The sequence below is a fragment of the Amblyraja radiata genome, chromosome 8, assembly GCF_010909765.2.
Source record: "Amblyraja radiata isolate CabotCenter1 chromosome 8, sAmbRad1.1.pri, whole genome shotgun sequence".
Classification (NCBI taxonomy): Eukaryota; Metazoa; Chordata; class Chondrichthyes; order Rajiformes; family Rajidae; genus Amblyraja; species Amblyraja radiata.
The window spans coordinates 244,132-267,368 of record NC_045963.1 but is presented as its reverse complement, the minus strand read 5'-3'; the positions used below and the strand labels follow the sequence as shown (position 1 = coordinate 267,368).

At 44.5% G+C, this 23,237-nt stretch overlaps 1 protein-coding gene across 2 annotated transcripts in view; it reads left to right on the top strand.

Annotated features, from left to right (window-relative positions):
- Positions 1 to 21,321: 21,321 nt before the first annotated feature.
- Positions 21,322 to 23,237, top strand: part of LOC116975802 (protein transport protein Sec23A) — a 53,071-nt gene continuing 51,155 nt past the window's right edge. Inside the window, exon 1 of one of the 2 annotated variants that reach the window (XM_033025021.1) lies at positions 21,322 to 21,424. The gene's annotated coding sequence lies outside the window, so the exon portion shown is untranslated. Of the gene's footprint in view, positions 21,429 to 23,237 lie in introns of both variants that reach the window. The other variant, XM_033025023.1, reaches the window with a different exon arrangement.

Here is a 23,237-nt window from a genome sequence, read left to right as displayed (position 1 = left end):
ATTGTTCTATGTATATAACAAAGCAATTACCAATAGACATTAATAGGAGCTCCAAGCTTAACATACATCAAAAACAAAATAAATATGCACTATTTGTTAGCATTCAGATTTCTTTGGCTATTCTTCTATCTTTGCCTTCGCCTTCTAGAAGCAGACATATCTTGGTTATTTGTCTTTCCAAGATGTTGTTCTTAGTCTGAAGTCGTACAATATGCACCAAACCTTGGCATGATCTCCAGTATTCTGCCCATCAACCAAGAACCTCGTGGTGCATTTGAATCAACCACCAAAATGATATCACCTGAAATAAAATTTCTCCTAACCCTTGACCATCGCTGTCGTTCTTGGATTAGAGGCAAGTATTCTTGTGTCCACCGTTTCCAAAAAAGATCTGCCATATATTGTGCCTGTCTCCATCTGTGTCTAACGTACAAATCCTCCTTTACAAAGAGCCCAGGTGGTAGTATTGGATTAGTCTTTAGCAGAAGAAGATGATTCGGTGTAAGTGCTTCTAAGTCCCTAGGATCATCAGAACTCCTGGTAATGGGTCGATCATTTAAAATTGCTTCAATTTCACAAATTAAAGTTTGTAATCCTTCATCGTCCAGAACTTGTTGTTTAAGAACAGAGCGTAGCACATTTCGAACCATGCGGATCAATCGTTCCCAAACACCGCCGTGATAAGTTCCCGCAGGGGATTAAAATTCCATCGTATCCCTTGCTGAAGCATACCATACTGGATTTTATCCTGATTTAAGCCTTTAAGTGCTTCTTTCAACTCTCTTTCCTCTCCAACAAAATTTGTACCATTATCAGATTTTAATGATAAAACTTGACCTCGTCGACAGATAAATCTTTGTAACGCATGAATGCAGGAGTCTGTCAAGTGTAAATGCAACTTCAAGATTTACCGCTCTGATTGCCATGCAAGTGAAAATTACACCATACCTTTTCACAAGACTTCATCCTCTCTTGACTTCTGTAGGATCAAAGTTATCTACTCCTACATCTGTAAATGGAGGTTTATCAGGTAAAATCCTCTCCAGAGGTAAGTCTACCATTTTCTGTTCTCCAACTTTTCCATGCTGTCATCTGCACATAGTACAATTTTTTTATTATTTTTCTAGCAGCAGAGTTAGCTTTAATAATCCAATATTTCATACGAAGCTGCGACAGCATGTGATTTCCTCCTCCATGTCCGATCTGTTTATGGATATGTCGTAACAGTAGTGTTGAAATGTGAAAATCCTTCGAGAGAATAATAGGATGCTTAGCCTCTTCCGGCATTCAGATTTCAGTTTAAGCTTTGGCCATTCTCTGTCTGGCTTTCAGAGAAAATCTGGTCCCTTGATCCATCTCTTATTGCTTAAGATGCGGTCTGCTGTTAGTCCTCTAGAGGCTTCATCTGCAGGATTTTCCTTTGTGTTAACGTATTTCCACTGTGATACATTTGTAGCACCCCTTACATAAGAGATTCTGTTTGCTACAAATGTTTGAAAGCATTTGTTTTTGTTGTTGAAGTACTTAAGCACTGTAGTGCAATCAGTCCAGAAGATAGATTTCTCCACCTTGAGTTGTAATTCATTTTGCAGCATTATGTTAATATTGACAGCTAAAACTGCTGCTGGAAGGTCCATTCTGGGAATCGTTATTTGCGTCAATGGTGCCACTCTGACCTTTCCCATTAAGAATGCAACATGTACTTCGTTGTCATCATTTTCCAGTCTTAGATATGAAACAGTACCGTAGCTACTTTCACTAGCATCTGAAAAGTGGTGCAGCTGTGCATATCTGATTTGACCAAAGTTTGTAGGCTTCATACATTGGTCCACTTTGAATTCCGAGATCTTGTCGTGATCTGCTAACCACTCTGTCCATCGCTGAGAGAAGATTTGCGTTATACTCTCATCCCATCCAAGCCTTTTCTGACAGAGCTCCTGCATAATTAACTTGGCTGGCAGAGTAAATGGTGCAAGAAATCCCAAAGGGTCGTATATATAACCAATCACAGATAGGATGTCCTGTCTTGTACATGGTCATTCCTGAATTGAGATTCTGAATTTGAACACATCCGTTTCAACACACCAGTGCAATCCCAGTTCTCTTTCCATAGACAGATTGTATTTGTCCAACTCCCTGATCTCCTTGGCTCTGTTATCTGGTGGAATGGTTTCCAATACAACACGGCTGTTGATGATCCACTTTGATAGCATGAATCCTCACTTTTTGCAGAGGGAAGTCAGGTGTACTACCATTTGAATTGCTTCTTGATCCGAAGACATAGATTTTAAACAATAATCCACATAGAAATTGTTCTTTACTGTGTTTATCACTTCTTCTGGAAAATGAGCTTCATTATCCTCAGCGGTCCTCATTAATGCAAAGTTTGCACAATTTGGTGATGACACCGCTTCAAAGAGATGTTCCTTCATTCGGTATTCAACAAGATCTTGCTGTGCATTCCCCACCATAGGAATCGCAAATAATCATTATGTCTTTCTGATACTTTAACTTGATGAAACATTGCTTTAATATCAGCCATCAAAGCAACTGGTTCCTGTCTGAATCTGATGAGAACTCCAATGAGTGAGTTGGTAAGTTCCAGACCTTGCTGCACAGTCAAAGAGCACCCTTAAGGTCCATTTCTTTGAGTGATACACCCCATGGTGTGGAATATACCAAAGTTCTCCATCACTTCGATTCAGCTGGTCTGTTGGTACCATTTCAGCATAATAATTGTCAATAATTTCCCTCAGAAAAGATGTATATTCATCATGAAATTTCGTATTCTTGCCAAACTTGCGTATCAGGTTCTGAATGCGCTGCTCGGCAATGCATCGGTTATTCGGCAAACGGACACTTTCTTGTTTGAAAGGTAAGTCTAGACTAGAGTGTCCATCTGTAGATTAGTGTAAACTGTGGCTCGGCCCACAGGCTCATTAGAGAGCTCTCTCTCTCTCTCTCTCTCTATTAGACTAGTAGTATGCATATTGAGATGAAAGCTCTTTGAGTTACCTCTGCAGAGTTGCTAAAAGACTATGGATTCTAATCACTTTGTATGGGCCTGATCTTTATCATCTTTACTGAGCGCTTCATAATATCCAAGAACTTTACCTCTTCACGGGACATTTCTTCTGATTCCTTGCTGGATCTTTCATTGAAGTCGTGATTGTAATGCTTGATCAACAGCTCCTTTATGCTTGCAGTAAATATTCGATTAACAGCTGCAGTTGGGTAGTTATTCTTATTGTTCAAGAAGGCACAGCAGATGCTGGAAAATCGAAGGTACACAGAAATGCTGGAGAAACTCAGCGGGTGCAGCAGCATCTATGGAGCGAAGGAAATAGGCAACGTTTCGGGCCGAAACCCTTCTTCAGACTGATAGGGGGTGGCGTGGAGAAGGAAGGGAAAAAGGAGGAGGAGGAGCCCGAGGGCTGAGGGATGGGAGGAGACAGCCCGAGGGCTGAGGAAAGGGAGGAGACAGCAAGGGCTAACAAAATTGGGAGAATTCAATGTTCATGCCCGCAGGATGCATACTCCCCAAGCGGAATATGAGGTGCTGTTCATCCAATTTCCGGTGTTGCTCACTCTGGCCATGGAGGAGACCCAGGACAGAGAGGTCGGACGGGGAATGGGAGGGGGAGTTGAAGTGCTGAGCCACCGGGAGGTCAGGTAGGTTCTTGCGGACCGAGCAGAGGTGTTCGGCGAAACGATCGCGCAAGTAATCCTCCGTCAGTTTCGCCACCTCCAACGTGACCCCACCACTCATCACATCTTCCCATCTCCCACCATGTCTGCCTTCCGCAAAGACCGCTCCCTCCGCAACTCTCTTGTCAATTTTTCCCTTCTCTCCCGTACCACCCCCTCCCCAGGCACTTTCCGTTGCAACCGCAAGAAATGCAACCCCTGTCCCTTTACCTCCCCCCTCGACTCCATTCAAGGACCCAAGCAGTCGTTCCAGGTGCGAGAGGTTCACCTGTATCTCCAACCTCATCTGGGCTTCCGCAACAGCGACTTCTCCCGCCCGAGTTGCGGGGTTGAAAAGTATCTGGAGCAGGGCCTTGCATCGCCCGGCGCGGCTTTAATGGCCGTGGGACACTTACCATCGCCCGCCGGGGGCTTTGACTCTGACATCGGGAGGAGAATGAGGAGTGCAGGGGAGAGATAAGACTTTGCCTTCCATCACAGTGAGGAGGAGATTCACTGTGATGGATGTTTGTGTAAATTGTGTTGTGTCTTGGTTCTTTTTCTTGTGTGTATGACTGCAGAAACCAATTTTTTGTTTGAGCCTCAATAAGGTTCAAATGACAACAAATAAATGATATCATTGTATCAATAGCTCTTCCCACTGTAGCTGTTTTGTGCTACGATTCCAGATAACCGCTTCTCCTGGTCTTCTGCGAAACCGTCAAATATTTCCATTTCGTCTTGAAAACCACTGATTTTGCCTTTCACGTTCCTCCTCAGGCCCTGTTGTAAACCCTGTATAAAGACATGGTTTTGTCCAATCTCGAGGCGGAGGATGTTCAATTGAACCAGATTAGATTTTACTTCCTTTACATTCTCATCTGAATTCACGAGTACGTTCTGGTTTACGGTCAACTTGTTAACCTGCTTCCATGTTTCTTTCCTTCTGGCATTTTTCCAGGAAAGCCGCTGGTCCTTTCTCACTGAGCTTGACGATTCTCTTTCCTATCTTCTCGACTCCTGCTGGTCGTCGCTCGCAGAGATTCAGCTTTCTCCTTCAGTTACACTCGTAGAACCAGTTTTTTACTCTAATGTAAAGGCAATTTCTAAACTTTTCAATGTCCAACTTTTAATTACCGTTACTACTCGGGGATGTGATGGAGATATAGTTTACACACTAACAGATAGCAAAAACGAATTTTCCAGTCGTTGTTTCTTGATTAATTGTGTTTTTATTGAAGTAATACAAAACAAAGAAATAATTCATAACTTTTCGTCTTACAAACTGTTTCTTCCGTCTCGTGAACATGAACGTGATCGTGGTAAAAACTGTTGTCCTCACCATCCCTCGAGGTAAACTAAAAACCCAATCTCTGAGTCTGCGCTAAACTCCTAAAAATTTAGACATCCCCTTCTACGTATATAATCCCGCCCACAAGCGAGGAAAAAGATACAGAAAGACTAACAGTAACTAACTTAAACATAAATGGCTCCTACACAGTGAGTTCTACTTTTGATTAAGAAATCTTAATCTGAACTATTTGGGATTATAGTTAACTCATTTACATAATCTGTTGTCAAAATTGCTAACAGTTTGATTCAAGTAATGTATTTCCACAGTAGGAAGAAGCCTCGGGCAGTGGGTATACCCCCACTGCAACTGTACCAGAAGTGTATACTCAGTTTTTATTTTGCTCTTGTTTTATTGGATTGCTAAAGAGGATCAGGCATAGTGTTTGGCAAAACAATGAATTGCAGATTTAAGTTTTTTTTTAAATAGAATTTACTGAGAATGGTAACTAGGTCACTAGTTTGTAAGAATATAATTGATATAACTAGTCAGATCTAAAGGGATGAAGATAAAACCAACCAGAGGAAAGACATTCTTGCCATAGAGGGAGTACAGAGAAGGTTCACCAGACTGATTCCTGGGATGTCAGGACTTTCATATGAAGAAAGACTGGATAGACTCGGTTTGTACTCGCTAGAATTTAGAAGATTGAGGGGGGATCTTATAGAAACTTACAAAATTCTTAAGGGGTTGGACAGGCTAGATGCAGGAAGATTGTTCCCGATGTTGGGGAAGTCCAGAACGAGGGGTCACAGTTTAAGGATAAGGGGGAAATCTTTTAGGACCGAGATGAGGAAAACTTTTTTCACACAGAGAGTGGTGAATCTCTGGAATTCTCTCCCGCAGAAGGTAGTTGAGGCCAGTTCATTGGCTATATTTAAGAGGGAGTTAGATGTGGCCCTTGTGGCTAAAGGGATCAGGGGGTATGGAGAGAAGGCAGGTACAGGATACTGAGTTGGATGATCAGCCATGATCATATTGAACGGCCTACTCCTGCACCTATTTTCTATGTTTCTATAAGTTTAGTAATCTTAATGTATTCCAATGAATGTCTGCTGTCTATGAGTAATAAATAAGGGTACTAAACTAAAACATGTATTACACTGGAGTCTTGTAGAAGTAGATTGAAGAAAAATGATGGGATGCTCTGCCTGCATTTCCTGTATCATATTGAATCAAGGACATTTCGCATCTGGGCAAGTTCTGGGTGCCTAAACTTCAAAATAGCTGAAGTTGCTGCAGGAAGGAATTGTAGATGTTGGTTTACACTGAAGGATAGACACAAAATACTTGACAGGCAGCATCTCAAGATAGAAGGAATGGGTGGCATTTCGAGTTGAGACCCTTCTTCAGATAGGAGAAGGGTCTCAATCCAAATTGTTACCCATTCCTTTTATCCAGTGATGCTGCCTGTCCTGCTGAGTTACTCCAGCATTTTGTGTTTATCTGAAGTTGCTGCAGGACAAGCAGGAGGCTGGGAATTCCCAGCAATTGGCTGTCCCTCTGCGACGGAGAGTTCAAGGGACCATCTGGCATAATGATATTCATAATGTCATAAGAAATAGGAGTAGAATTAGGCAATTCGGCCCATCAAGTCTACTTAGCCATTCAATCATGGCTGATCTATCTCTCCCTCCTAACCCCATTCACCTGCATTCTCCCCTCTGACATGTGTGCTGATATTGTGGTAATAATTGGAGACATATTTCATAGGAAGAATTCAAGTTTTAATGGTGGAGCATATGAGGAATTACAGACCACAAAATTAGTGGTTTATATTACTTATTGGAAATCTTCGGGAAAAACCAAACGTTTTAAACCATAGGTTATACTCAAATAAATGAATGGATAATTTCAGGTGGCTTTTCTGTACATTTGATATATTGATTATGTTAAATGTTGCTTTCATTAATTATTTCACCTTGTTGAAAAGAAAGCATGTCTAGATCCTATACTTGGTACCCAGAGACAATTTGTATCTGAATCATTTTAAACTTAATGGATCTAATTTCAATGTATTTTTAATACTATCTAAAAGATTTACTTTAATACTATCTAAAAGACAAGTAGCCCCTGTGAAAGGGGTAGGAGGGGGTGGGAATTGTCGATGATTCAGGTTGGGACCCTGTGTTAGGAATGAGTGGGGAGATGGCCAGAATAATGAGGAGAGGGGAAGTGGTGACGTAGGAGCGAGGGGTGAGCGATGGACTAAAAGGTGTAGGATGATATGCAAGTGGAGGTAGGGGAGGAGGATGGGTCCATTTCGAAGAGAAAGGTTGGTATTTATATTGTTTTTTTATTATTGACCTGTGCATACAGTGAAAAACTTAGTTTTGTGTGCAGGCAAAGCATACCATATAAGAATACAACAGTTAGTGTAAAAAGAGAAAGAAAGCAGTGTGCAGAATATTGTGTTGCAGCTGGAGAGAAAGAGCAGGTTTTTAAATTGTGCAAGGGCTGCAACAAGATGAATTGGGAATACATCCTAAACTTATATGAGGCTGATAACAGTGGGATGCAGCTTTTTTTGAATCTGGTGCTAGGTTCTTTCAAGCTGTATCTTCTATTGAGATGACAGATGAAGACAGACTTAAAGGGGGTAAAAAGGAGGTGAATGGAGCCAGGTTGGGGGGTTAAGTGGAGACAGCTGATAAAGCAGTGGCGGATTGATATGTGAGGTGATAATGGGAACCAATAGGGGAAAGGTGAAAGGCAGATGGAACCGGATGGGAGAGGGGAATAATGTGTAGGTTGCAAGTGAACCAGGAGGGGAAGGACAAACATAGGTCCTGGAACGGTTGGGGGGATATGAGAACTGCATCAACATGGGGGAATCGGATTGAGATTAGAGTGTGAACGCACCAGAGGGGAGGATTCCCTAAAATTAGAAAATGTAATGTTCATACCATTGAGTGACAAGGTGGTATATGAGGTGTTCTTCTAGTTTGCTTTGGGCTGACCACCCCACCCTAGCAGTGGAGAAGGCATAGGATGGGCACGGGAATGCGACTTGAAATGGCAATGCAAATGTAAACTTGGAGTGCCCACTGCACTCACTCTCACTGTTGTAGAGGAGACAACATTGGGAGCACCGAATGCAGCGGGTGAGGTTAAAGGAGGTGCACATGAACCTTTGCCTCACTTGGAAGGGCTATTTAGGCAGCTGGATAGTGATGAACAAGGAGGTGCTAGAACAACTGTTGCACTTCCTGCGGTTGCAGGGCAAAATGCCAGGGATCAGGGAGGGGTGGATGAGGATGGATGAGTGGGAGGGAGGGAATAGTCCCTGCAGCAGGTGGAAAGAGGTGAACAGGAGATGTGGGTGGCAGTGGGATCTTGATGCAAGTGTCAGAAATTACAAAGGGTGATGGACTGGAAGCTGAGGCTGGTGGGAAGTAAAAAATATTTTAAATTTATAACAAGTCAGTAAATTGACTTGAATGACCCACTCATGTGCATGTGGCAGTAAATATGTGGAGTGTGTGTTTGTAGGTTAATTAGACGATCTAAATTGCCGCTGGTGTATAGAATTATTATAAATGGGTAATCAATGGTCAGCCTGGACTCGGTGGGTCAAAGGGCCTGTTTCCATGCTGTATCTCTAATTTAAACTATAAACTAAACACATGTAAGTCACATGGATGTAGTAAGTCTTTGGTTTCTGATACTAGGACATGTGAACACTTGTGTCATACAATTTTATATCTGTCCCTAATATGCATCTGGTGCAGGTTATTTGTCCCATGTAGAATACCTTTATCCTTGCCATGGAGTGCCGTTATCTATTGATGAATTGATCCTCATGATAAAGCAGGAAAGCTTTTTAAAATTATCGTTTTCATTTCTGGTTTCCAGGGAGAACCTATCGCAGTGGGAGAAGATAGTACAATCAAGAATTGCCCAAGGAACACCTCGGAGTCCTGTGAAGAACAGTGCTGGAAAATTTGAGGCCTAATGGAACCAATACTTTGAACTGAATGTTCCACTGTTCAGTACTTGGCTCTGAATTAAAGAGGAACCTGTAACTGTTGATGATATAATAACATTACCTCATGAATCCATGACAACATGACTCCCTTTCTAGTTAATAAGACTAGACATTTGGAAATGTAACATTTAGTGAGGCATCCAATGTAGCTATTCTAGCAAATCTGTTGTGTTTGAAAATAACATGGTTTTTAAGAGAACATTGGCCCTTAACCAACCATATTCTGTATTGCTGTGGCCTTAATATTCTTCCAGGCAGGAAGGAACTTTCCATGAATTGTATGCGAGGTGGAGCATCTGCAGTGATACTTAAAATGCTTTGGGTTTTAAAACAATACCGATCTGCAAACATTATTTTCATTATGGGTAGTTTATATATTGGTGTGTTCCTTAGTAGAACATAGGATGAGGTTACATTGTAGTAATTATAGTCTGAGAGTCACAAATATTGTTAAATTATTACTTGAGCTGATGACAGCACACGTCAGACATGCATCTGATGTGCAAATTGCAAAAAAAAAGAACATATCTTTCAGCCATCTTAGACTTATTGCTAATCCAGAATCGTAAAAGAAATTCACAGTCACATTTCTATTGGGGACATGAATGAAGACAAGCCATGGGATGTAGAACTTATTTGTAGGAAAGACAGAGTGAAGCATTGTTATTTTTTAAATTTTCTTGAATTGCTATTTTCTTTTAATTTTTTTTACCATAGGACAGATGTTGTCTCAGTGCAGGAAACACCATGGCTGCCCTACAGTCAACCGGCCCACCATAAGCCATAACTGAAGTAATTGGGTGTCTGCTGTTCTGCTTTCTTGACATTAAGTGGCATTAACAAATTCCCAGTGATTGGAAATATTGGCAATATGATCTTGTGTCCCCGCATCATGGTTGCGAATCAAAAAGAGACGATACAGAGGAAGAGAAAATGGAAATTATATTGGGCATAAAGAATGCCCTTGCAAAAGGCTTTTAATCATTTCTATCTACTTCTACACATTGATCATTCCACATATGGTATCTGAACATTTGCAAAGTTAATGTTCCAAATTGGCAAAACATTGCATCCTTGATACTTCATTTGCCTCCCTAATATTGTGAAAAACATACCATAGAGCTAATGGGCCTTTTCAAGTACTTCTACTATTGCAGTATGTTGCACTAGCCTACTCAGAATGCTGTTAATCTTGTTAGCTCTAGTTTCTTCAGGAAGTTTTAGAATAACTTTTTGCACTCTTTCATTGTACTTATATAACGGAATGCTTTGTGTGCATGTACTATGTACAAACAAACTGGAACTTCATAACATATTACCAATCACGCCTGCTGCCTTAAGCAGCTTCAACGTCACCTGTAAATAGAAGAAAATGCTGACAAACTGTCCACTTTAGGTTTATTATAACATGTAATGTTTCAGCGTAACAAATGTTAATATTGTTTACTGCAAGTGATCTTGGTTATGTACATTTTCAATGCAGAAACATAACACTGTTATTGTAAATTAATTTTTACACAGCATAGTATGTTGGTTTAAAAAGTCCAAAGTTTTGGATGGGCTTTTACGTTGCAAGAGAAATATTTCCAGAGTAGATATATGTTCACTAGTAACAGAATATGCTTTGTAAGAAGGGAAAATGGAAACAAATGCAAGTGCAATAATTTTGAGGTGTCTTAACTTCCAGTTTATAAATTATAAATATTGTATATGTTCTGTAAGTTTATTTGTCTCTTCATTTGCAGTCTTTGTATTAAAAAAAACTACACACATTATGTTTGTACAATGGAGTACTTAAAGTCATTTATTACACTACTGATTATTTATAAATAAATGCTCAAATCAACACCCGTAATAAGAAAGTATCAAAGTTTCATGTAAGTTTATAATGTTGACTATTGAAACCAGGTACAGAGGAAAAGCCCTATATTATTCTTCAACAGGATAGACAAATGACCGACATTTCATTAAGTCAGAGCTCTTTAGCACTCCAACTCACTCAACATAATACGCAAGTGGATTTTGGTTAGTCCTAATTCCTTTACAAATATTACCTACCCTTATTCCAAAACTGTTTTAAAGGGGTCACATGAAACTTCAAATGCTTTAATCTTGTGCAAAAATCAAACCGTTGGACGAACTCAGCAGGTCAGGTAGCATCAGCAGAGTGAAATGGACAAAGTTTGAAGTCTGAAGAAGGGTCCCGACCTGAAATGCTATCTGTCCAATTCCCTCCACAGATGCAGTCTGACCCCCTGAGTTCATTTTAAATGTATGGGGTACACTAGAAATAATTATGCCATGTAAAATATTTTAAAAAGTGCGATATCGGCGGGCAGAGGGTGGGTAAACACCTGTTGCTCTGTAAAATCTGCTGTTCCAGCATCAATGAAGTCCCAAGTGTGTTGGAATAAACACCCATATATTTACTCTATGGGCTTTCATATTTTACACAGTACATATTGTGGTTTTAACTCTTAAGGTGCAATTTCGGTGTGCCAATTAAACCTGGTACCTTTATATTCCATAAATTGGAGGACAATTTAAGTGTTCTTGAATTAAACCTGGTACATTTATGGAAGACAATCTCCTGAAACCAAGAACCAAGATGAGGATGTTAAATCATAGTAACATAAATCATAATAACAGCTAATGGTTGGAATTGAATGAAGTAAGCAGGTGGTGGCATATGTAGCTTTGACTGGCTATGAATATATTTAAGATTTTTATTCTAGATTGGTAACAATCCTGCCAAATTCCAGATTACACCTCTGTATTTTCATGTCTTCTGGGATTTATTACATTGCACCACCACCATTCCCGTACCTTCCATCTTATCACAGATACATTCCTCTTTTTCTGCACTTTAAAACCTGTTCATCTTTCCCCAGTTCTGATGTAAGGCTGTTGAACCAAAATTGATTCTACTTTATCCCTCTACAGTCAGTCATTTTGGTCCTGAAGATACCAGCTCACCCCCCCCCCCCCCCCTTAAAGGGATCAACACTTACAGGTACATAAAAATGCTGGAGAAACTCAGCGGGTGCAGCAGCATCTATGGAGCGAAGGAAATAGGCAACGTTTCGGGCCAAAACCCTTTAGATGTGTACCTTCGATTTTCCAGCATCTGCAGTTCCTTCTTAAACAATTCAACAATTACATGCAGGTTGGTTGCACATTTATTTTCACCGATGGCTGTTGATTTGTTCCCATTCCCACACTGATCTTTTTGTCTTCGGCCTCCTCCATTGTCAGAGTGAGGTCAAACGCAATTTGGACGAACAGCATCACATATTTTGCTTGGGCAGCTTACAACCCAGTGGTATGAATTGTGATTTCTCTAACTTCAAGTAATCCCTGCACTCCCTCTCTCTCCATTCCTCCCCCACCCAAGTTGCTCCAAGTTCCCGTTCTCACCTGGCGAACATCTAACAATGGCCTGTTTCCTTTACCATTGTTACTTTTTTGCATATCTTTCATTCATTTATTTTATATCTCTCTACATCACTGTCTATATCTCTCGATTCCCTTTCCCCAGACAAGTCAGAAGAAGGGTCTCGACCCGAAACATCACCCATTTCTCTCCAGAGATGCTGCCTAGCCCGCTGAGTTACTCCAGCATTTTGTATCTCTGCTCAGATGTACCTGTAATACATTAGGAAAACTCATCGAAATACGAGTTGGAGAATAAAGTGGTGCATCCAAATCTTTCACCATGCCTAAAAATCTCATTATGTAGCAGAATGTTTAAGAAAGAACTGCTGTTCCTTAAAAAATCGAAGGTAGACAAAAATGCTGGAGAAATTCACCGGGTGAGGCAGCATCTATGGAGTGAAGGAATAAATTCAATTGCTGGCTGTAGGCCATTAACAAATATTAGATTGGAAAGGGATCTGTCAGATCCATTTGAAAATGGATCATCTTGCGGAGTATATCATCTTTCAGAATCTCAAGTATTTTCTCACGAACAGTTATGAATAACAATGATCCTGAGGTAAAAGCGCAGTACAGTAAGCCTCATTTTGATGGACCTTTACACTGTATAACAGATTTTGGTAATAGCGGACTGACCTACCGATGGATGCTCGTGCTGCCTCCCTGTTCCCTTGTACCCCCGGCAACACCAACTCGGCTCATGCTGCTTCAGGGTCAGACCTTCCGCCACAACCCTTGGCCTACACAGCTTCCTCGGACGCTTCCTGGCCACACCTGCCATTGCCGACCCTTACCTGCACTCTGGTGGTCAGAGTAATTGGTGGCCCAATTCAATCCTCACCTATCTCTTCCCCCCCATGCTGCCTGACCTGATGCACGGGTGGGTTTAAACTAAATAGTGATGGGGAGGAGTTGACAAATTGGTAGTATAAGGATGGAGTTAAGGGGGAAGAGAGTACAGGAAAAGGTAGGAAAGACACCCGAATTAATGGGACGGAAAGAGTAAGGTCAGGTGAAATTAGGAACCGGTGTGAAAGGGGAGGTGAATACCGAATTAAAAGTGTCATTTATGAATGTGCGAAGTATAAGAAATAAAGTGGATGAGCTTGAGGCTTAGTTAGAAATTGGCTTTTCAGAAACATGGCTGCAAGAGGATCAGATCTGGGAACTGAATATTCAGGGCTTTACATCCTATCGAAAAGACAGACAGGTGGGCAGAGGGGGTGGGGTGGCTCTGTTGGTAAGGAATGAAATTCAGTCCCTTGCGAGGGGGGACATAGAATCAGAAGATGTAGATTCAATGTGGATAGAACTGAGAAATTGTAAGGGTAAAAAGACCCTAATGGGGGTTATCTACAGGCCCTCAAACAGTAGCCCGGAGATAGGGTGCAAGTTCCATCAGGAGTTAAAATTGGCATGTCGCAAAGGTAATGCTACGGTGGTTATGGGAGATTTCAATATGCGGGTAAATCAGGTTGGTACTGGACCCCAAGAAAGGGAGTTTGTGGAGTGCCTCCTAGATGGATACTTAGAGCAGTTTGTACTGGAGCCTACCGGGGAGAAGGCAATTCTGGATTTAGTGGTGTGTAATGAACCAGATTTGATAAGGGAACTCAAGGTAAAGGAATCATTAGGAGGTAGTTACCATAATATGATGTTTTAATCTGCAATTTGAGATGGAGAAGGTAAAATCAGAAGTGTCGGTATTGCAGTTGAACAAAGGGGCATGACGGAGGAGCTGGCCAAAGTTGACTGGAAAGGTACCCTAGCAGGGATGATGATGGAACAGCAATGGCAGGTATTTCTGGGAATAATCCAGAAGATGCAGGATCAGTTCATTCCAAGAGGAAGAAAGATTTTAAGGGGAGTAAGAGGCGACCGTGGCTGACAAGGGAAGTCAAGGACAGTATAAAAATAAAAGAGAAGACGTATAACATAGCAAAGATGAGCGGGAAGCCAGAGGATTTGAAACATTTAAAGATCAACAAAAGGTAACTAAAGCAATACGGGGAGAAAAGATGAAGTTCGAAAGCTAGCTAGCCAAGAATATAAAGGAGAATAGTTAAAGCTTCTTTAGGTATGTGAAGAGGAAAAAAATAGTTAAGACAAATGTGGGCCTCTTGAAGACAGAAACAGGTGAATTTATTCCAGGCACAAAGAAATGGCAGACAGGTTGAACAGGTACTTTGGTTCTGCCTTCACTAGGTAAGGCACAATCTCCCAGATGTACTAGAGGACAGAGGGCCAAGGGTGACGGAGGAACTGAAGGAAATTCACATTAGTCAGGAAATGGTGTTGGGTAGACTGATGGGACTGAAGACTAATAAATCCCCAGGTCCTAATGCTCTGCATCCCAGGGTACTCAAAGAGGTGGCTCTAGAAATCGCGAATCATTTTCCAATGTTCTCTCGACTCTGGGTCAGTTCCTGCGGATTGGAGGGTAGCTAATGTTATCCCACTTCTCAGGAAAGGAGGGAGAGAGAAAGCAAGGAATTATAAACCAGTTAGCCTGACATCATTGGTGGGGAAGATGCTGGACTCGATTATTAGAAACAGAAAACATAGAAAATAGGTGCAGGAGTGGGTCATTCGGCCCTTCAAACCTACACCGCCATTCAATATGATCATGGGTGATCATCCAACTCAGTATCCCATCCCTGCCTTCTCTCCATACCCCCTGATCCCTTTAGCCACAAGGGCCACATCTAACTCCCTCTTAAATATAGCCAATGAACTGGCCTCAACCACCTTCTGTGGTAGAGAACTCCACGGATTCACCACTCTCTGTGTAAAAAATGATTTTCTCATCTCGGTCCTAAAAGACTTCCCTCTTATCCTTAAACTGTGACCCCTAGTTCTGGACTTCCCTAACATCGGGAACAATCTTCCTGCATCTAGCCTGTCCAACCCCTTAAGAATTTTGTAAGTTTCTATAAGATCCCCCCTCAATCTTCTAAATTCTAGCGGTTACAAGCCGAATCTATCCAGTCTTTCTTCATATGAAAGTCCTCTCATCCCAGGAATCAGTCTGGTGAACCTTCTCTGTACTCCCTCTATGGCAAGAATGTCTTTCCTCAGATTAGGAGACCAAAACTGTACGCAATACTCCAGGCGTGGTCTCACCAAGACCCTGTACAACTGCAGTAGACCCTTCCTGCTCTTATACTCAAATCCTTTTGCTATGAATGCTAACATACCATTTGCTTTCTTCACTGCCTGCTGCACCTGCATGCCTACTTTCAATGACTGATGTACCATGACACCCAGGTCTCGTTGCATCTCCCCTTTTCCTAATCGGCTACCATTCAGATAATAGTCTACTTTCCTGTGTTTGCCACCAAAGTGGATAACCTCACATTTATCCACATTATACTGCATCTGCCATGCATTTGCCCACTCACCCAATCTATCCAAGTCACCTTGCAGCCTCCTAGCATCCTCCTCACAGCTAACACTGCCCCCCAGCTTCATGTCATCCGCAAACTTGGAGATGTTGCATTCAATTCCCTCATCCAGATCATTAATATATATTGTAAATAGCTGGGGTCCCAGCACTGAGCCTTGCGGTACCCCACTAGTCACTGCCTGCCATTCTGAAAAGGACCCGTTTACTCCTACTCTTTGCTTCCTGTCTGCCAGCCAGTTCTCTATCCACATCAATACTGAACCCCCAATACCGTGTGCTTTAAGTCTGCATACTAATCTCTTATGTGGGACCTTGTCGAAAGCCTTCTGAAAGTCCAGATATAACACATCCACTGGTTCTCCCTTATCCACTCTACTAGTTACATCCTCGAAAAATTCTATAAGATTCGTCAGACATGATTTACCTTTCATGCTGACTTTGTCCAATTAAAGATGTAATAGTGGTGCAAGTGGATAGCAGTAATAGGATCGGTCATGGATTTACGAAGGGGAAATCATGCTTGACAAATCTTCTGGAATTTTTTGAGGATGTAATAATTAAAATGAACAAGGGAAAGCCAGTGGATGTAGTGTCCCTGGACTTTCAGAAAGGCTTTGATAAGGTCCCACACAGGAGATTAGTGGGCAAAATTAGAGCACATGCTATTGGGGGTAGGGTATTGACATGGATAGAATATTAGTTGGCAGACAGGAAACAAAGAGTAAGGATTAACGGGTCCCTTTCAAAATGGCAGACAGTGGGGTGCCGCAAGGCTCGGTGCTGGGACCGCAGTTATTTACAGTATACATTAATGAGTTAGATGAAGGAATTAAAAGTAACATTAGCAAATTTGCAGATGACACAAAGCTGGGTGCAGAGTGAACTGTGAAAAGGATGCTATGAGGATGCATGGTGACTTGGACAGGTTGGGTGAGTGGGCAGATGCATGGCAGATGCAGTACAATGTGGATAAATGTGAGGTTATCCAATTTGGTGGCAAGAACAGGAAGCCAGATTATTATCTGAATGGTGTCAAGTTAGGAAAAGGGGAAGTACAACAAGACCTGGGTGTCCTTGTACATCAGTCAATGAATGTAAGCATGCAGGTACAACAGGCAGTGAAGAAAGCGAATGGCATTTTGACCTTCATATTGAGAGTTGAGTATAGGAGCAAAGAGTTCCTTCTGCAGTTGTACAGGGCCCTGGTGAGACCTGGTGTATTGTGTGCCGTTTTGGTCTCCTAATTTGAGGAAGAACATTCTTGCTATTGAGGAAGTGCAGCGTAGGTTCATGAGGTTAATTTCCGGGATGGCAAGTCTGTCATATGATAAAAGAATGGAGCGGCTGGGCTTGAATACACTGGAATTTAGAAGGATGAGAGGGTATCTTATAGAAACAAAGAAAAACATTACTAAGGGATTGGACACACTAGACGCAGGAAACATGTTCCTGATGTTGGGGGAGTCCAGAACCAAGGGCCACAGTTTAAGAATAAGGGGTAGGCCAATTTTCCTCATTTGAGATGAGGCAAAGCTTTTTCATGTGGAATTCTCTGCCACAGAAGGCAGTGGAGGCCGATTCACTTGATGCATTTAAAAGAGAGTTAGATAGAGCTCTTAGGGCTAGTGGAATCAAGGACTATGGACGAAGGCAGGAACGGGGTACTGATTGTGGATGAAAGGCAGGAACGGGGTACTGATTGTGGATGAAAGGCAGGAACGGGGTACTGATTGTGGATGATCAGACGTGATCACATTGAATGGCGGTGCTGACTCGAAGGGCCGAATGACCTCCTCCTGCACCTATTGTCTATGTATCTATGCTGAGTTACTCCAGCACTTTGTTCCCTTTTGTTCTTATTTATAGTGAACAATTAGTAATAATAGATAGCATTCCACCCGCCCCACGGTCTGTTATAATGAGGATTTACTGTAATAGCAACACTGATTACTCCAACTAGTTATTGTAAATTTAATTTTACAATGTTAAATGCGAATAGTTTATTCAACATTATTATTTAGTAGTTTAGTTTAGAACATAATTACTTTTCTTGGACCTGCATCAATTCCCCATCCATCTATTTCCCCATGTTTACCGATGTAACCAGAATCTTAGCACAAAGCTCCAGAAAGAGGGGGTTTTTTCTTCATTGCTGAGATTGGTAATTCATTTATTTTTGAACTTAAGCAAAATATTATGCATTTTGAATATGTGAAGGAAAAGCAGATTGTGCGAAAAATTATTCAACATCTGTCGATGGAGAAAGTAGAGCTAATTGCAGTTCAATGGCCTTTCATCAGAACTGAGAAGAAAGCGATAAACAAGTTTAAGATGCAGAAAAAGAGGAGAGTGAAAGGAATAGATCTGTGATAAGATAGAAGGGTGATGGTGTGATGGATTGAAATCGCAGAGGTGAAATTCAGAGGTATTGAACAGACATTATAAAAGCAAAAGATTCAACATATCTAGCCACGAGAAATAAATATTTTCAAAGAAAAATATTAAAACAATAAATAAATAAAGTTCCAGGCGAGTGCTCGACTTTGGCTTCTCCAGGGAAAATGTTTCCTGGAATGGTTTTCAAAAAAGCAGCATGGTAATTTCTTTCTTAAGTAACAAATATCACAAAGATTTGGAAGAGCAATTTATTAGTTTGATATTTATAATTCTGCAAAGATTTAGTAACATCATTGTAGTATTAATATTTTATCATTAGTGGTTGAATTGAACTTTTGAGCAATTATTGTTTAGATTGTTCGACACGATCAGTTCTTGATTGGTTCTTGGTTTCTTGGTCCTCCAGAATATTCCAAATTGAATTTAAACTGTAGGTAATTGTTCTAAAATATTCTAAGTTGAAATTAGAATATTTCTTGAACCATCTATAACTTTAATAATGTTTTTAAAATACCTATAACTTTGGATGTTCAAGAAGGAACTGCAGTTGCTGGAAAATCGAAGGTAGACAAAAGTGCTGAAGAAACTCAGCGGGTGCGGCAGCATCTATGGAGCGAAGGAAATAGGCAACGTTTCGGGCCGAAACGTTGCCTATTTCCTTTGCTCCATAGATGCTGCCGCACCCGCTGAGTTTCTCCCGCACTTTGGTATAACTTTGGATGTTTAATTGCCTGAATGTTGCAACTATCGTGACACCATGGACTAGCCATGCACTAAGATCAAAGTTTTTATTGTATATTGAATTGGTATTGAGGGAGTACAGAGAAGGTTCACCAGACTGATTCCTGGGATGTCAGGACTTTCATATGAAGAAAGACTGGATAGACTCGGTTTGTACTCGCTAGAATTTAGAAGATTGAGGGGGGATCTTATAGAAACTTACAAAATTCTTAAGGGGTTGGACAGGATAGATGCAAGAAAATTGTTCCCGATGTTGGGGAAGTCCAGAACAAGGGGTCACAGTCTAAGGATAAGGGGGAACTATTTTAGGACCGAGATGAGGAAAACATTTTTCACACAGAGGTGGTGAATCTCTGGAATTCTCTGCCACAGAATGTAGTTGAGGCCAGTTCATTGGCTATATTTAAGAGGCAGGTACAGGATACTGAGTTGGATGATCAGCCATGATCATATTGAATGGCGGTGCAGGCTCGAAGGGCCAAATGGCCTACTCCTGCACCTATTTTCTATGTTTCTATGTATTGATTTTAACCAATACTTTCTTCCCATTTTCTATCCAGGAGTAAACATTAAGATTCAGGAATCATAACCAATTAAAATGTTTTAGTCTCCATCGTCCCTACACTTTCTGAAGATTTGTCAAACTTAGGCTGTAAATGTCAACTAAAAAATAAAGAATTTGAGAAGCAGATTAATATACCGTGATATTTTTGAAATGTGTAACGTATGAAGTTGGTTTAAATCAGGTGCCAACATATATATTTTATAAAAAGCATAGGGAGTAGACCCCTGTCCGGATTTTAAGGGATATTACTAGTTAAAATGTTACGAAGATGATTGAGCAGAAGAGCAGCAGTTACTATTTTGCATATCTTTCATTCATTTGTTCTACATCTCTCTACATCATCGTCTGTATCTCTTGTTTCCCTTTCCCCTGACTTTCAGTATGAAGAAGGTTCTCGACCCGAAATGTCACCCTTCCCTTCTCTCCAGAGATGCTGCCTGTCCCACTGAGTACTTCAAGCTGTTGTTCATTGACTACAGCTCAGTGTGCAACGCGAGCATTCCCTCTAAACTGACCATCAAACGCAGAGATGGCTCAGCAACTGCCATCCTCATTAGCAGACCGCAATCAGTACAAATTGGCAACAACACTTCCTCCTGGATAACCATCAGCTAGGAGTATCTCAAGGCTGTGATCTGTCCCCCGCTTCTGAACGTCTGGCCAGATACCGTTCCACGCCGCATTCAAATCCCACCGTTGTTGGACGACTATGGGTAACGACGAGACAGAGTATCGGATGGAGAATGAAAATATGATTGAATGGTGTCAGAATAGCAATCTTACTCTCAACATCAGCAAGACCAAGAAGCGGATTGTTGACCAGAACAGGAAACTGAGAATCCACAAATCAATCTGCATCGATCGGGCAGGATGGAGAGTCAATAACTTCCCGTTCATGGGCCTGCTCATCGCTGAAGCCCAGCACATTGATGCAAGCAGTGCCGGATTTACGTATAAGCTAAACAAGCTATAGCTTAGGGCCCCCACTTTCTAGGGGGCCCCCGAAAAAATTGATGGGCCTCGAGGTCTAGGGGGGCCTCCGGCCAAGGCAGAACACCTACCGTTCAACTCTGGGCGGCCCCCCTCTATCTCTCTCTCTCTCTCTCCATCTCCCCCCGCTATCCGTGTCCGGGCTCCGCTCGCTCCTCATCCGCCGGCACGGCAGGCCGCCTTGCACATGCGCACAACCACGGCCAGCACATCAGCGGCCGCCCTGCGCATGCGCACTGCAACGGCAACTGGTCGGCGCTGGGCACTTTCTCCCTCGCTTTGAATTGTGGGAGATGTGGCCGCCATGGCTGCCCGGTCGTTGGGGGCCTCACAAGTGGAACAGCTTAGGGCCTCTCTTCATCTAAATCCGGCACTGGATGCAAGTACAAAGGGGTGGGGAGTGGCAAGGAGAATATGGCTGGTGGGTGTTGTCAAGGACACCGCTGCTCCCCCCCCTCCCCCTCCCCCTCCATCACTCACTCACTCCCCGGTGACGTTGCTCCTCCCGGCGACGTTGCTCCTCCCGGTGACGTTGCTCCTCCCCGGTGACGTTGCTCCTCCCCGGTGACGTTGCTCCTCCCCGGTGACGTTGCTCCTCCCCGGTGACGTTGCTCCTCCCCGGTGACGTTGCTCCTCCCCGGTGACGTTGCTCCTCCCCGGTGACGTTCCTCCTCCCCGGTGACGTTGCTCCTCCCCGGTGACGTTGCTCCTCCCCGGTGACGTTCTCCAACCGGTGACGTTGCTCCTCCCCGGTGACGTTGCTCCACCCGGTGACGTGGACGGAGCCGGTCTGCGCTGAGCTGTACTTCCTGTCAGTGACGTCAGCCGGTGACGAGCCAGAGCCAGAGGCAGCGCCGGCGCGGGTCACGTAGGCGACCCCGTCCCTCAATCTCTCCCCCTTCCCCACAGTCCCCCTGTCTCCCTCCTCCCCGGCAACTCACCCCATCCCCTCCCTGGGACCCCGGCACCGGCACAGGGCAGGTAACCGCCCCCCCCCCCGCTCTATCCCCCCCCCCGCTCTATACCCCCCCCCCCTCTTCACCCCCCCCCCCCGCTCTATCCCCCCCCCCCGCTCTATCCCCCCCCCCGCTCTATCCCCCCCCCCCGCTCTATACCCCCCCCCCGCTCTATACCCCCCCCCCTCTTCACCCCCCCCCCCCGCTCTATCCCCCCCCCCCGCTCTATCCCCCCCCCCGCTCTATCCCCCCCCCCCGCTCTATACCCCCCCCCTCTTCACCCCCCCCCCTCTTCACCCCCCCCCGCTCTATCCCCCCCCCCGCTCTATCCCCCCCCCCCGCTCTAGAACCCCCCCCCTCTCTATACCCCCCCCCTCTCAACCCCCCCCCCTCTTCACCCCCCCCCGCTCTATACCCCCCCCCGCTCTATACCCCCCCCGCGCTATACCCCCCCCCCGCTCTATAAAACCCCCCCCCCGCTCTATACCCCCCCCCCGCTCTAATACCCCCCCCCCCGCTCTATACCCCCCCCCGCTCATACCCCCCCCCTCTTCACCCCCCCCCCTCTTCACCCCCCCCCCTCTTCACCAGCCCCCCCGCTCTATTCCCCCCCCCGCCGCTCTAATCCCCCCCCCCTACCCCCCCAGCTCTAATATATACCCCCCCACCGCTCTATACCCCCCCCCGCTCTATACCCCCCCCCCGCTCTATACCCCCCCCCCGCTCTATACCCCCCCCCCGCCTCTATACCCCCCCCCCCCTCTACTGCCCCCACCCCCCCCCCGCCTCTCTATACCCCCCCCACCCTCTATACCCCCCCCCGCTCTATACCCCTCCCCGCTCTATATACCCCCCCCCCTCTATACCCCCCCCGCTCTCTATACCCCCCCCCTATCCCGCTCTATACCCCCCCCCCCGCTCTATACCCGCCCCCCGCTCTATACCCCCCCCCGCTCTATAACCCCCCCCCTCCTATACCCCCCCCCCGCTCTATAAAAATAGCCCCCCCCCCCCCGCTCTAACCCCCCCCCGCTCTATACCCCCCCCCCGCTCTATACCCCCCCCCCCCGCTCTATACCCCCCTCTATACCCCCCCCCCGCTCTATATACCCCCCGCCGCGCTCTATCACCCCCCCCCCGCTCTATACCCCCCCCCCCGCTCTATAACCCCCCCCCCCCGCTCTATACCCCCCCCCAGCTCTATACCCCCCCCTGCTCTACCCCCCCCGCTCTATACCCACCCCCCCCGCTCTATAAACCCCCCCCCGCTCTATACCCCCCCCCCCTCTATACCCCCCCCGCTCTACTAACCCCCCCCCCCCGCTCTATAACCCCCCCGCTCTGATAACCCCCCCCCGCTCTATACCCCCCCCCGCTCTATACCCCCCCCCCGCTCTATACCCCCCCCCCCCGCTCTATAACCCCCCCCCCCGCTCTATACCCCCCCCGCTCTAACCCCCCCCGCTCTATAACCCCCCTGCTCTATACCCCCCCCCGCTCTATAACCCCCCCCGCTCTAACCCCCCCCGGCCGCGCTATACCCCCCCCCGCTCTACCCCCCCCCCCGCTCTACACCCCCCCGCTTCTATATACCCCCCCACCCCGCTCTATACCCCCCCCCGCTCTATACCCCCCCCGCTCTATAACCCCCCCCCGCTCTATACCCCCCCCCCGCTCTATACCCACCCCGCTCTAGTGACCCCCCCGCATCTCTAATACCC